Raw genomic sequence first — 14279 nt, 5'->3', positions numbered from 1 at the left:
ATCGCACTTGAATGTGACCAATTGCTCAAGATATACCTACCAATTCCCAGAAAATGCAGAGGGCAGGGAAACATGTTACACCACACCACAGTGGTGCAATGCACAAAACTGAGACTGTAAGAAATACTAAGGAACAAACAACCCATTTTCTTCATCAAAAAAAGGGATGCCTTTTTTAAACCTATAGTTTAAAAGATTTTAAAAGACATATTAACCAATTATAATGTCTAGAACTTATTTGGATCATAGTTTAAAAGATTTTAAAAAACATTTATGACCTGTATGAGACAACTAGGGATTCAACCACTGACTGGACATTTAATGATATTAGGAGTTACTGTTAAAAATTTTAGTTGTGATAATGGTATTTTTGTTAAGGTTCAAAAGGGCCCTTGTCTTTTTTTTTTTTTTTTTTTTTTTTGAATTTTTATTGGGGAACAGTGTGTTTTCCCAGAACCCATCAGCTCCAAGTCAAGTCATTGTTTTCAATCTAGTTGTGGAGGGCGCAGCTCACTGGCCCATATGGGAATCAAACCGGCAACCTTGGTGTTATGAGCACTGTGCTCTAACCAACTGAGCCAACCGGTCGCCCAGGCTCTTGTCTTTTGATGGAATTGGTTATTTATGGATAGATGAATATATCCATAATTATGGATTGAATAAAAATGCCAAATACATATATATGAGCTCTAGGTAATTGTATAAATTAAATTATCACTTTTGTATATATAGTCCATTTTTTAAAAGATTGAGAAATAAATTTGGAAATAGCTGTACTCTTTTAAGAAAGTCTAATCAGAAATTTTATATCACAAATACATTCTGGTTTGTGTTCTGGTCCAAGTTAACAAAACTTCCTGCTTGACTCTTAAGATAATCGAGTGCTCTGTGTATTGATGTAGAAAGATCTCCAGTATATATTGTTGATTGAAAAAAGCAAAGTGCAGAACAGTATATATAACATGCTATGTTTTATAGAGACAGTGAGGGTGGAGAGGAAATAAAAAATAATATTTGTTTACATTTGCAAAAAGATGTACTTCTAGAATAAACAAGAAACCAGTAAAACAGGAAAAAGTTAGGTAAGGACAGGACAGAAACAAGACTATGCTTATTTTAAGATTCCTCTGTGAGTACTTTGAATCATGTAATTCCATTACCTAATCAAAAAATAAAAGTAAAACATTTTTAATTCTTTAAATTTGAAAATAAATGAACTGAACCATGTCGACTTGGCAACATAATCACAGAGAAGGAGTTCTGTAATGGGATGTACTCTAAGGACAAAATAATCTCCAACTAAAATTTTAAACTTTAAACCCTTACATATTAAAATTTCTTAAATTTAAACTTCTCTAAGAATTTATATTGTTTGTAGTACTACCAGTAGTGGAATTTTGAAAATATAGTGATTTCTTATAAATAGGTTAAAGGACATCAATAATTATATTAATAATGTAAGGAATCAATATTTTAGTATAAAAGATATACAATTATATAACCAAAGAAACTAAGCGAAAACATAATAGCATTAAAAATGAAAAATCAATATGAACTCATGAGTTTTCAAGTATGTATTTTCTGGTCCTGTCCATCGAAATGGATGTCCAACGGTGGGGCAAAGCTGTAATGGCCACCGTAACAAGAAGGTATCTTCAAACTGAAAGATGAAGCAGCAACTCCATAGATTATAACAGAATTTATTATAGGGTAATTTACTTCAGGAAGATTGGGCTGGAGCAGACTGACAGCCCAGCAGTTTTGTGTAAATTATAATCTGCAAATAGACCCCTGCTATCACACTTTAAAAATAGTATAACGTAGGTACTGGTGAATGACAAGACAAAGAGACAAATGCAGAGGTACCAGGGACCATACCTCCTGGTGGTCTTGTGATAGATGATTGTTTATAATTGATACTCTTACTAGTTTGATGTTTATTTTGGTTGTCATGACATTCTGTCCGTTACTAACAAAAATATGTCTACATTTTAAGGAACACATATAATTACCAACTAGCAAGCTTTGATATGCTTACTAAGGACAGTGAGGTCGCTCAAAGGTCACACACAGCATAAAAGGACACGAAGATGGAAATGTTTCTATTCACATCTGTCACGTACAACGGACTGGGAGCAACGAGCAGTTCTTGTGCCCGTTTTGTGATCTCTAATCCTATTCCCCATTCAAACAAAGTCTGGGTTCTTCTAGAAACCTCTGACTCCAGGTCTAGAGCAGGCACTTTCAAAGGTTCACCTGGGACACCTCTGTGTTAAGAAGCAAGAAAGCTTTAGAAGATACTGTCATGTCAGAAGGACCCAGGAGCCCATATGAAAGTGTCCCCACTGAACAAAGTTGTGACAATCTGAGCAACTAAAAATTGATTGTATTGAACACACTGAAGCAATGAAAATTCATTATTTTATAATGATACTCAAAATGAGAGTAAGTCAAGAAGTCTCATTTGTTACCATTTGAGGCAACTATTAAAACAGTTATTTTAAAAATTGGTAATTAAAGGAAAAATATTAAGCATTTATTTTGCTCTCCCAGTAAAAATTTGTTTTAGGATAACCAAATATTCCTAGTAAATAAAGAAAACCTTCACAGAATTCTAGTTAAACAAAGTAAAAGAAAGAAAAGAATTAGAAAAACAAAATTTCACAGACTCCCACCAAATTATTGATTCAGGCAAGCGTTATTAATTGGTGTTAAAACCAATAGATGATTGATGGTTGTAAACATTCATATAGAGCCAAAGTAACACCACACAGTTTACTCTCTAGTCTCGAGGGAAAGCATTAACTGTAAACCAACCAATCAAACTGTCGCCACCCTAATCTAGGGAGTCAATCTCAGCATCACAAATGGTTGATCCCATATGTCTTGTAATGGAAAACAACATTAAGTACACGGCCGTCTGATAACTGTACGGCTCTATTCTCTCAGTACCTCGTATCCCAGTTCAGGCCGCCCTCAGAGCATTTCATCCATTCCTAAAAACATGTTGGAGAGTCAATTTCTAGATAGGGTGGTTCTGTACATCATTCTTTTAAATGGAAAAAATACAACTGTATTCCCAGCACATCTAAAAACCCCAACCAATTTCCCTGAGTACTTGAAACACTCTAAAAAAATACATATAACAACCAACCAGGTTTTCCTGCTTAATATAACGCCTTTAAATCACCAGTTACCTGTTCGTTTAACACTTAATTGACTCATGAATGAGTTTATTTGTGCAGTAACATTATAGGATATGAATCATGGTTTCCTTTTAACTGCAACAAATGTTTACTGTAATATAAATGAACACAAAATAATATGTTAAAGACACATAATGAAAGGAAATAACACTCAGCCATAATAAAATAAGCAAGGCAACTTTTTAAACATGGTCACTGAAGATTGCAGTGTTTCCTGAGTGAAGTTTGGGGCTGAGAAGGGAGAGAGGGAGGCTGTAGTCACTGTTGCCATGTAGGGTGGATAAAGGTGAGCAAGAATGAGCATCAGTGCTCACCTGGGCAGCCCACAGGCTGAGACTGGAACGGCACAGAAATTAGCATGGCCCCTGTGCCAGGATGACACGCAAATCTGTGAAACGTTCCATATTTTTATCACTTCATAGATTATATAAATGCCTAACCATTGTACTGTACACCGGACCGAGGGTTACAAAAAAATGTGTACACATTTTAAGAGATGTCACCTATGCTCAAGCAGTAGTTGGCCGTCATCAGAAGTGTCTGAACGCTGATGGTAACCACTTTGAGCACCTCTTGTCATTGCAGAAGTCAGACGTGACTTGTATTCATCTTCTGTTATCGGTATATATTGAGTATTACAATTAATGCAGTTTTTTCCTTTCTTAAAATGTGTATACATTTTTTGGCACCTCTGTATGTATACATATATGTATATATACTGACGAGATGTAAAGTACCGGATAGGGAGTATAGTCACTGGCACTGTAATAGCTGTGTACCGTGTCAGAGGGGTAGCAGACTTGGAGGGTTATCACTTTGTTCAGGGTGTAAATGTCTGATCATTGTTGTTTTAAACACCTGAAATAAGAAAGAAAGGAAAGAGAGAGAGAGAGACAGAGAGACAGAGAGAAAGAGAAAGAAAAAAAGGAAGGAAGGAAGGAAGGAAGGAAGGAAGGAGGGAGGGAGGGAGGGGGGGGGAGAGAGAGAGAGAGAGAGAGAGAGAGAGAGAGAGAGAGAGAGAGAGAGAGAGAGAGAGAGAAAGAAAGAAAGAAAGAAAGAAAGAAAGAAAGAAAGAAAGAAAGAAAGAAAGAAAGAAAGAAAGAAAGAAAGAAAGAAAGCTTCAGAAGGAGAGAAACGGTAAATGCCTGAGGTTCATCCAGGTCGGCACCCAGGAAGCTGGTCTGTTTGCCTTGGCAGTGGCGTCTTCAGAAGTGGATGGCTGTGAATCATCTTTTGAAAGTATTGACAAAGCATGACAAGGAACTCAAAATGGGCAAGTGTCACATTCCCTCGGCTTGTGTTATGTCGCTTCTGATAACCCCAGACTGTGTTGCAAATTACATTTTGAATGTGATTTTTCTGCTCTCGTCATGATTATGATCAATGTCTTGTAAGCAACACAGATCGTTCTGTCTACATGATCTGAAATTTCTTTTAAATACTTGTTTTCAAGTATTAGTGGCTCCTTATATTAGTCTGCGAGGGCTGTCATTACAAAACACCACAGGCTGTGCAGCTCAGACAACAGATACTTATTTTTTCACAGCTTGGGGACTGGAAGTTCCACGTCAGGATGCCGGCAGGTGTGGTTTCTCCGGAAGCTTGAGGATCACTGCCCTCGTGCTGGGTCCTCAAGCGGCCTCTCTCTGAGCCAGCACTCCTGCTGTGTCTCTGTTTTTACAAGAACACGGCCACGTTGGATGACGGCCCCACCATGATGGCCTCATTCAGCCTCAGTGACCTCTTTAAAGGTCCTGCCGCCCAATACAGTCACAGGGAGCGTTAGAGCTTCAACGTATGAATTGTGTGGGGGCACAATCCAGTCCGTAATACGTCTCTTCTTCCAACTTAGTTCCTTCCAGCATGATTCCTTCCAATGGAATGTGTTTCTTGGAAGGATTTTGGTTAACTTCCCAGAATCAACAACATTTTAATAATGCGTTTTTGTTTTCTCACACACAGGAAATAAGGTATTCATAGTAATTGGAAACATGTGTATGGCCAAGCACACATTTTGAGTGTGCTCTTAAAACACTTCACCTCTTAAAACACTTTATCACCCGGCCTTGGGCGGGTGGGATGCGGGGGGTGGGGGGGTGGGGGGCGCCGCCCGAGGGGGTAGAGCGCGCCCGGTGGGGATGGGGCGCTGGGCAGAAGTGCGCTCCGAACGCTCTCCCTCCTCGCTCGCCCGCCGGCTCGCTCCTCTCGCGGCGCAGCTGGGCGGCTGCTGGCGCGCAGACAAGGCGGCGATCTGAGCCTGGAATGAATCTGCTCCCTGCCGGGTCCTGGACTTACGGGATCACCAGGGGCGGCCGAGTTTTCATCAACGAGGAGGCGGAGAGCACCACCTGGCTGTGCCCAGTCACCAGCGAGGCAGTGGTCACCGGGCACCGGCTGCAGAGCACAGATTTACCTACTGGCTGGGAAGAAGCACATTCTTTTGAAGGTGCAAGATGCTACATAAATTATAATGACAGGAAAGTGACCTGCAAACATCCAGTCACAGGACAGCCATCACAGGACAATTGTATTTTTGTAGTGAGTGAACAGACTGTTTCTACTATGACATCTGAAGAAAAAAAGGAACGACCCCCAAATATGATAAATGAAGCTTTGAACTATAGCGTGACTTCACATTACGCAGAGCATCCAATGAGCCCTGGAGGCAGAACTTCACGCCTTCCAAAAAAGTTCATAATTTGGGAAAGAGATCAAATTCAATTAAAAGAAATCCCAGTGCACCTGTGGTCAGCTGACTGAGGTTGGCTTATGAACAGGACTGGCATGAGCTCTGGAAGACACGCTAGGTGGTGCATTCTGACCTTTGCCTTTCTCATTATAGAGCTGAGAAAGAAGAGGGTGGTTTTCAGGTATGCTTACCTCATCGCAAAAATCTCAAATATGCTTTTAAGGCAGCCCATCCAAACATGCGGACCTATTGTTTCTGCACTGCTACAGTAGAGGAGGTGGAGTTGTGAATGAAAACCATGGAAGACGCTGCCCTGGTACAGACAGAACCGGTAAAGAGAGTGGACAAGATTACATCTGAAAATGCACGGGCTCAAGAAATCAATAACTTTCCCAAGCATAGAGTGCTAATTAAACTAGAGGCTAAACATAACCAGAAAAACAAGGGGGGAAAGCAAAAATGAAGAAAAAAGGGCATTAGAAGCTGAAAAATATGGATTTCAGAAGTATGGTCAAGATAGACCTCTAACAAAAATTAATAGTGTAAAGTTGGATTCTCTGCCATCTGAATATGAAAGTGGGTCAACATGCCCAGCTCAGACGACACTACAGGCCAATCAATGTGAATAGTTCACAGAACAAAACAGTCAACGTTAGCCTGGCAGACCTTAGAGGTGGAACTTGCCCAAATACAGGGCTCTCACACACACAGGCCGATCGACTCAGGCAGAGAACCAATGCAATGCAACAGTTGGAACAGTGGATTAAAATCCAGAAGGGGAGGGGTCATGAAGAAGAAACCAGGGGAGTAATTTCTTACCAGACATTACCAAGAAATATACCAAAGTCCCCGATTATGGCCGGCCATCCTGAAGGTTATAGAACACTCCCAAGAAACAGCCAGACCACGCCTGAGAGTATCTGCAGTGAAACTCCTTCCGCTCATGATAAAACAATAGGACCTGGAGCAGAAGAGAAAGGAAGCTCAATGAGAGATGACGCGATGTGGCAGCTCTATGGATGGCAGCAGCGTCAGTTTTATAACAAGCAGAGCACCCTCCCTCATCACGGTACATTGACCAGTTCTAAAACCATCGTTAATATTTCTAACCAGACAACACATTCTATTCCCATATCACCTTCCCATGGGTCAATAGCTACTTATCAGGGAGACTCCCCTCAACGAACCTACAGATCAGAAGTGTCTTCATCAATTCAGAGAGGAGATGTGACGATAGACCGCAGGCACAGGACCCATCACCCTGAGCGTGTGTATGTGCCTGACAGGAGGTCAATGCCAGCTGGCCTTGCTACAGTCTGTTAGTCCCCAGAGTCTCCAAGGCAAAGCGCTGTCACAAGATGAATGAAGAGGCACATTATACAAACGAGACCTGAAGAAGTAGATGCTGATGCCAAGTGAAGCCATCTATGTGAACAAGATAAAGAAAGTGGTACGTGCTCTGGAAGAGAAACTTCAGCAACTCCACAAGGAGAAAGACACACTTGAACAAGCTTTGCTATCAGCCAGCCAAGAAAGAGAAATGAATGCAGATAACCCAGCAGCCATTCAGACGTGGTGTTACGGAGGGATGATAACACAAAACGGACTGCTTAGTACATGTCCATAACTCTCTCGAGCCACTGCTGAACTGGAATGAGCATGGAGAGAATGTGGTAAGTTAAGATATGATGTAACTGTTACCAGAAACAAGATGCAAGAGCAGCTGGATCGCCGTGGTGAAGTTCAGACTGAAGCAGCAGGAGTTCAACATGCACAGATTCAGAAAGAACTTTGGGAATTCAAGATGTCATGGAAGGACTGAGTAAGCACAAAGAGCAAAGAGGCACTATGGAAACAGGCATGGCAGTATCAGAGCCTATCTCAACAGTTACACACAAAAATGAGGGTCCAGATTATAGATCTACAAGAGTGAACCAGAGTTACCAAGAGTGGCAGAAGTCAGAACCTGTTTCAGAAATGGATAAAAGTTCCCACTTTCCTCTTGGAGTCGTCCTTCCAAAACCAAAATCACCAACACCCGAATCTTCAACTATAGCCTCATATGTAACCTTAAGGAAAACTAAGGAATGGTGGATTCAAGAACGGAAAGACCAAGACGTGCAGTGGAACCGCTCTGTTGGGCTGAAAGTACTCGACCCAGGGTGACTGTGGAAGAACACATGGAAACAATAAGGAGACATCAGCAAGCATGCTTAAGGGAAAAGAAAAGAGGATGAAATGTTATTGGTGCCTTACACCAGTTACCCTTACAGACTCTTTCAAATTTAAGGGATAATCCTTTCAGTGTTACCCAAACTCGAAGGAAGGATAAAAATGTTAAGGAACGGGACACTGTCATTAGCGAAAATGATGTAATGCCAAACCGTGAAACTCCTGCAGCAGAAATTGTTAAATTAAAAGAAGCCGAACCTCAAAACATGGATTTCAACAAAGAGTTTAAAAAACTGAAAAAGTGTTTCACAAAACACTTTTCAAACCTGAGCCAAATGGAATAAATTCTGAGGAAGTCATGGATGAAGAAAAAAACAAAGAAAAAATGCCTGAAGATGTTTCATACAGCTCTCCGGATGAGACACAGATCACAAATCGTATATCAGGCCACTGAAGAAAATACAGAGGATGATACTCACCAGCAGGAAGAAAGCGTTGTTTCTTGTGAACTAACTCCTGAGGCTTCGAGAGGAAACCAAACAATGACAATGAGAAGCCTGTCCTTGTCGCCTGAGTCCTTAGCTCACAGGTTTGTCCCCTCAGCTGCAGCTCACAGAACGACCACATTTCGTGTGTGTAGTCTCAGAAAAACTGTACTGACTTCTGCCAAAACCATCACACCTGGGGACATGCCCTCTGGCAATGTGAGAAGATATTGTACAGTATATTTGAAATCCATGAAATTCATAGTTCTGATGCTTTGGGCCACAGAGTATCCTTTTATCACTTCTGGCAAATGTTTATTCCAAAACAGCTTTAATGGTCCATATGGACACTCCGTGATCTCAAGGTTATTATTCTGACACCAGCTTGCTGCTCTGATTTCAGAGCACATAAGTAAAGGTGCTTTTTCCTATGCAGTCTGCAGCCAGAGTGCATAGCTGCTGATTTCCAGATTTTGATGTTCCTAAAGGCCAGGTGGAATTATATTTCTTTTTGATTTTCCGTTTTTTCCAGCAAAAGCTTGTTTTCCTTTTGTTGTGGTTGTAGCCATTTTGGCTACTGCAATGCTTTGTTTCACACTTGATTTGTTTTATATGTATATATGCCATGCAGTCATCACCACTATCTAGTTTCAGAACTTTTCCATCACCCCAAACAGAAACCCTGTGCACATTAAGCAGTCGTTCTCCATTCCCCCATCTACCAGCTCCTTCAATCTGCTTCTGTCTCTATGGATTTGCCTATTCTAAATATTTCATATAAATAGAATCACTCAATATGTGTGGCCTTTTGTGTCTAGCTTCCTTCACTTAGCATGTTTTCAAAATTCATGTAGAAGGTATTATTAGTACTTCACACATTTTTATGTCTGAATAACATCCCATTGTGTGTATATACCATGATTTGTTTATCCATTTATCCACTGATGGACATTTGGGTTTTTTCCATCTTTTAACTATTGTGAATAATACTATGGAACATTGGAGTACAGGTATCTATTTGAGTCCTTGTTTTCAATTCTTTTGACTATCTAGAAGTTGAATTGCTGAATCAGATGGTAATTTTTTTAAGTTTTTTGAGGAACTGCCATTTTGTTTTCCACAACAGCTGTACCATTTTACATTCCCACCAACATTTTCCCTATTTTTAAACTGGGTTGTTTGCCTTTTGTTTTTGATTTGTAAGAGTTTTTTGCATATTCTGGATACTAGCCCCTTATACATTTTTTGCAAATATTTTCTCCAATTCTGTGACATATTTGCAAGTATTTTCTCCCCTTTTATAAGTTATCTTTTCATTTTCTTGATAGTAGTGTCTCTTGATGCACAAAAGTTTTACATTTTGAAGCGGTCCAACTTAGCTATTTTTCTTTTGTTGCTTGCACTTTGGGTGTCATGGTCCAGAAACCATTGCCAAATCCAAAGTCATGAAGGTTTCTCCCTAAGTTTTCTTCTAAGGGTTTTATAGTTTTAGCTCTTATTTTTAGATCTTTGATCAATTTTGAGTTAATTTTTGTGTTGTGTTGCGTAAGGTTCAAATTCATTGTTTTGCATGTAGATCTGTGTTTGTGTGTGTGTGTGTGTGTTTCTTGAATCCATAATTTAATGTTTATCAGCGATTGGGGAAATCCTCTGCCATTATTCTATCAAATATTGCTTCTACCACATTCTCTATCTTTTCCTCTGCTAGAACTCCAACTAAGCCTATATTACACTTTTTACCATTTCTGATGTTTCTCTGTTCTTTTTTGTATTTTTCATCTTTCTGCTTCAGTCTGGATATTTCTTACTAACCCATTTTCCTGTTCACCAATCTCTCTTCAGCTGTGTCAGTTCTGCTGTCAAATCTACCTATTAACTTATTAATTTCATTTATTGTATTTTTACATTCTAGAATTTCCATTTTATTTATTTTTATATGTTCCAGTTCTGCAAAATTTTCCATTGTGTCATGTTTTTTTCTTGAACATATTAATCAGCTATTTTTTCTTTTTAATTTTCTTTTTTTGTTGTTCTTTTATTGTTTGTCCTTCTTTCTTAATCAGCTATTTTAATATCTGCATCTGAAATCCCAATATCTGGATCTCCTAATGGCCTGTTACTGTTGACTTTATTTCTTGTTCCTGTTTCTTGGTGTGCCTGGTAGGTTTTTATTCAATGCTGAACATTTTGTTTGGAAAATTGTAGACACTCTGGATGATGTTATCCAGAGAAGATTTACTTCAGCTTCTCCAGGTAGGGAGTTAGAGGTAGAACAGATTAATTTAATCTGGTCAGGAACTGAGCTAATTTGTGCCTGGTTTGCTCTAAGGTTTTATCCATTTCTGGTTTCCCATTGCTCCTAGGACATACACCTTAAAAGGTCCTAATGAGAACCTGCAGATAATAGGGAGCTGTCATGCGGGGGACCCTGCTCCCTGCGCCATTTGTCATGCAGGGTGTCATGCGGGGTCTCTGGTCCCATTCCCCACATAAGCACGCAGGACATGGTGAGACCAAAAAGGAACACCCACGGAGCCATAGATAGGGGAGTCATACCACTATAGTCTCGCTGGTGGCTGGGTTGGAGACACAGGCAGCAGGAGCCACACTATCCGCAACCCGCCGTCCACTTCTCTGCAATCTGCAACCTGCACTCCGCCGTGCTAACTGCAGTCCGCGCTTGCCAGCCCAGCCACCATCTTGCTAGCCCCCATCTTCTGCTTGCGTAGCCACAGCAGTTATATTAGTGGCCAATGGCTCACTGGTTACAGCTAACGGCCAACTAGCCACAGCTGATGGCCATCTGATCACAGTTGATGGCCATTTACTACCCGAGCCAGCACCTCTCCACGTGAGGCCGAGAGCCTGGAAACTGCACTCCTGGCTCTGTCCCCACAGGAGCCCTCCTCCTTAATCGGCCTGAACTCTGCATATTATGTCCCTCGCACCATGAGACAGCCAAGACCTCTGTTTAGATACTCATTTCTTGGCATATGCTTCCTGCTCAGCTTCTTAGCCTCTCACTCTGTCACTGGCAAATAAGCAAATGCCTTGCAGGGAAAGTTCATTTTTTAGGTCTTTCCCCTCCATGGTCTTGGCCCCTCGAGTCCTGGTTGTCTCAGAAGCTTCCTCAGCCCCATGACATTGTTGAGAGAGCTTCCGAGCTTCTGGGCTTTTAGTGGCCCCTTTCTGATCAGCTTCTCCTCCTCCTCCTCCTTCTCCTTCTTCAAGTGGGAGGAGAGTCAGTGATCTCCTTCCTATTTATTTATTTATTTGTATTACCTCATTTAATTCTTATTATAACCCTGTTTTTTTCTTTTTTCTTTTTTCTTTTTTTAGTTCCAGGTGTACAAAACAATGTAATAGACATTTACACCCCTCACAAAATGATAACCTCCTTCCCCCAATCTACTCCCCCTCTGACATCGTATATAGCTGTTACAGTTCCATCGACTCTATTCCCTCTGCTGTGCTCCACATCCCGTGACTATATATACATTAAATTATAGTTGACATTCAGTATTATTCAGCTTCAGCTCCAGGTGTACAGCACAGTGGTCAAACACTCCGTCCATGAAGTGGTCTCCCCAGTAAGACAAGTGCCCATCTCTGATAAGCTTCTTAGCCTCTCACCCTGTGCCACCCACAAACGTCTAGGTGAAAACTGGAGTAGAACTTGGGCTCATCTCAGTGACTTTCCATTCTCTTTGGAAACTTGGCCCCTGAAATTCTGGCTGTCTTCGTAGCTCTCTGATAACTTCAAATAAATTTTGTTTGTTTGTGTTTCTTTTTATCTAGTCCTTCTTGTTCTTCATGCGAGGGTTAGTCAGTGACAAGCCAGTCCATCGTAGCTAAAAGAGGGAGTCTCTTCTTCACTTTGTACCCCTTTCCTTGCTTTATTTTGCATATAACTTATGGCCAATTGACACCTTTTTTTTTTTCAGTGTTTGTTTGTTTATTGCTCATCTCCCCTCATTACAATGTGAGCTTTATGAGAGCAGGCAATTGACCTGTCTTGTTCATTGCTGTGATGCTAGGACCAAAAACCGCACCTAGTACATAGTAGGGGATCAATAAATATTTTTAAATGTTATAGTAGCCTCACAAATGGTCTGTAAAAGAACATTCCTTTTTTGCCTTTTTCTGGAACTGCTTGGATAAGCACTATAGAAAAGTGGTTGAAAGCATTATGCTAGTTATCCATTTATCAACTGTCAGCTCCAAATTCCGCCTGTAGTACTTGCTCTGCAGTAATGGACTGCATTTTGCTTTTACTGCTCCCACTACGTGGTCTGTCAGCAGTGTGTGTGTGTGTGTGTGTGTGTGTGTGTGTGTGTGTGTCGGCCGGGAAACCATCCGGGAGTGCTCTGCCCTCACCATGAGCCCAGGCCGTGCAGTCCCTCAGCTACCGTGAAGACCCAGGGTGGGCCCAGTGGTCGCTTCGCTGCTGCTGTCCCCGTGCAGACAGAGCACATGTGGGCCTCATGCCCATGGTGGTGCCCTGACTCCCGCTGCCTGCCCGCTCACCAGCCTCAGCTCACCCGCAGCCTGGAGGGTTGTTTCCTGCTTTACCTGGTGATTGCTGATGAGCTCTGGCCTGGGCAACCCAGCAAACGTGTCTGCCATCCACTGGGCTGCAAACATACCTCCTCCATAAGGTCTGAACCACAGCCTTGGGGACTCTCCCTCAGCGCTCGGAAGATTCTTTTTAGAATCTTCTTCACATCTTTATAGTTACTATCCTATCATTGTTTAACAATTCTTTGTATTAAACTACCCTGTTTAAATTACTATGTGGTTTCTGTCTCTTGTTTTGACACAGATTAAAAAAGAATTAGTCAGGAATGGTCCCAGGAAATAGACCCATAAAGGTGGGATTTGGGCATCGGTTTGGTTGTGCCTTTGGGCTTAAGCACAGTGCCCACCTCTTTGCCAATGAGAAATGGGCTGCCAGGAACCCATAGCAGCCGTGGCACCACAACCAATCAGACTATCACCTGTGGTTGTTTGCGATGAAGTGTGAACTGAGGCACATGCCGGGGAGCCCACGTGGTGGCAGGAACAGTGACCACAAGCACAGTGGCAGACACCATGTATTTGAGTGTATTGAGCACTTATAAGGAGACAATGAGAAGCTCGGGTCTCTTAACTCTCAGCTCAAGTCACGGAGTGAGAACCAGAGAGCTTCCATGAGAACCCTAAAAGAATTTCTCACTTCTAGCTCCAGGATAGTGCTGAAAATCAAAAGCTAAATTTAATTGTGTGGATTGCTGATTAGAATGACTGTTGAATTAACAATCTTGCCAAGGTTTTCATGTGAAAGTTAAGGCATTGATCAGGAAAGAAGAGGATCCTGAACCTTGAAATTGAGACATCTCAAATGAATCGAGACATCCAAATAAAATTGATAACCATGGATCCCGGGTCATTCTGAGGTCCCTGACCATAGAAGTAGTTTGCCCTCTGGTGTCTGAGGACACTAGTTTTCCTCTACTTGAAAAACTTGTGACAACCTTACTTGAGCAGATGCCTTGAAGGAGGATGTTCATTCTTCTCAGGAGCCACCACGGTCAGGAGCCACCACGGTCAGGAGCCACCATGGTCAGGAGCCACCACGGTCAGGAGCCACCACGGTCATGCCCTATTGCCACTAGGCTATGACAGTGTCAAATCTTGGCATGCTCTAGAGGGTCAGGAACACAATATGACCCAGGAGGAAGTAGCTTG

The 14279-nt window shown here is 41.5% G+C and overlaps 1 non-coding gene and 2 pseudogenes across 1 annotated transcript; all 3 read left to right on the top strand.

Moving 5' to 3' along the window:
• Positions 1 to 3512: 3512 nt before the first annotated feature.
• Positions 3513 to 3616, top strand: LOC141571943 (U6 spliceosomal RNA). The gene has a single exon (XR_012496985.2). It is a non-coding gene; the product is annotated as a U6 spliceosomal RNA (small nuclear RNA).
• Positions 3617 to 4285: 669 nt separating this feature from the next.
• Positions 4286 to 7261, top strand: LOC148758869 (pleckstrin homology domain-containing family A member 5 pseudogene; annotated as a pseudogene).
• A 443-nt stretch (positions 7262 to 7704) lies between these two features.
• LOC148758868 (pleckstrin homology domain-containing family A member 5 pseudogene) lies at positions 7705 to 8930 on the top strand (annotated as a pseudogene).
• Positions 8931 to 14279: the final 5349 nt, after the last annotated feature.

This window comes from Rhinolophus sinicus, chromosome 2 (assembly GCF_057876585.1).
Source record: "Rhinolophus sinicus isolate RSI-liver-muscle chromosome 2, RSI-T2T, whole genome shotgun sequence".
Taxonomy (NCBI): domain Eukaryota; kingdom Metazoa; phylum Chordata; class Mammalia; order Chiroptera; family Rhinolophidae; genus Rhinolophus; species Rhinolophus sinicus.
This window is presented reverse-complemented; position numbering and strand designations above follow the sequence as displayed.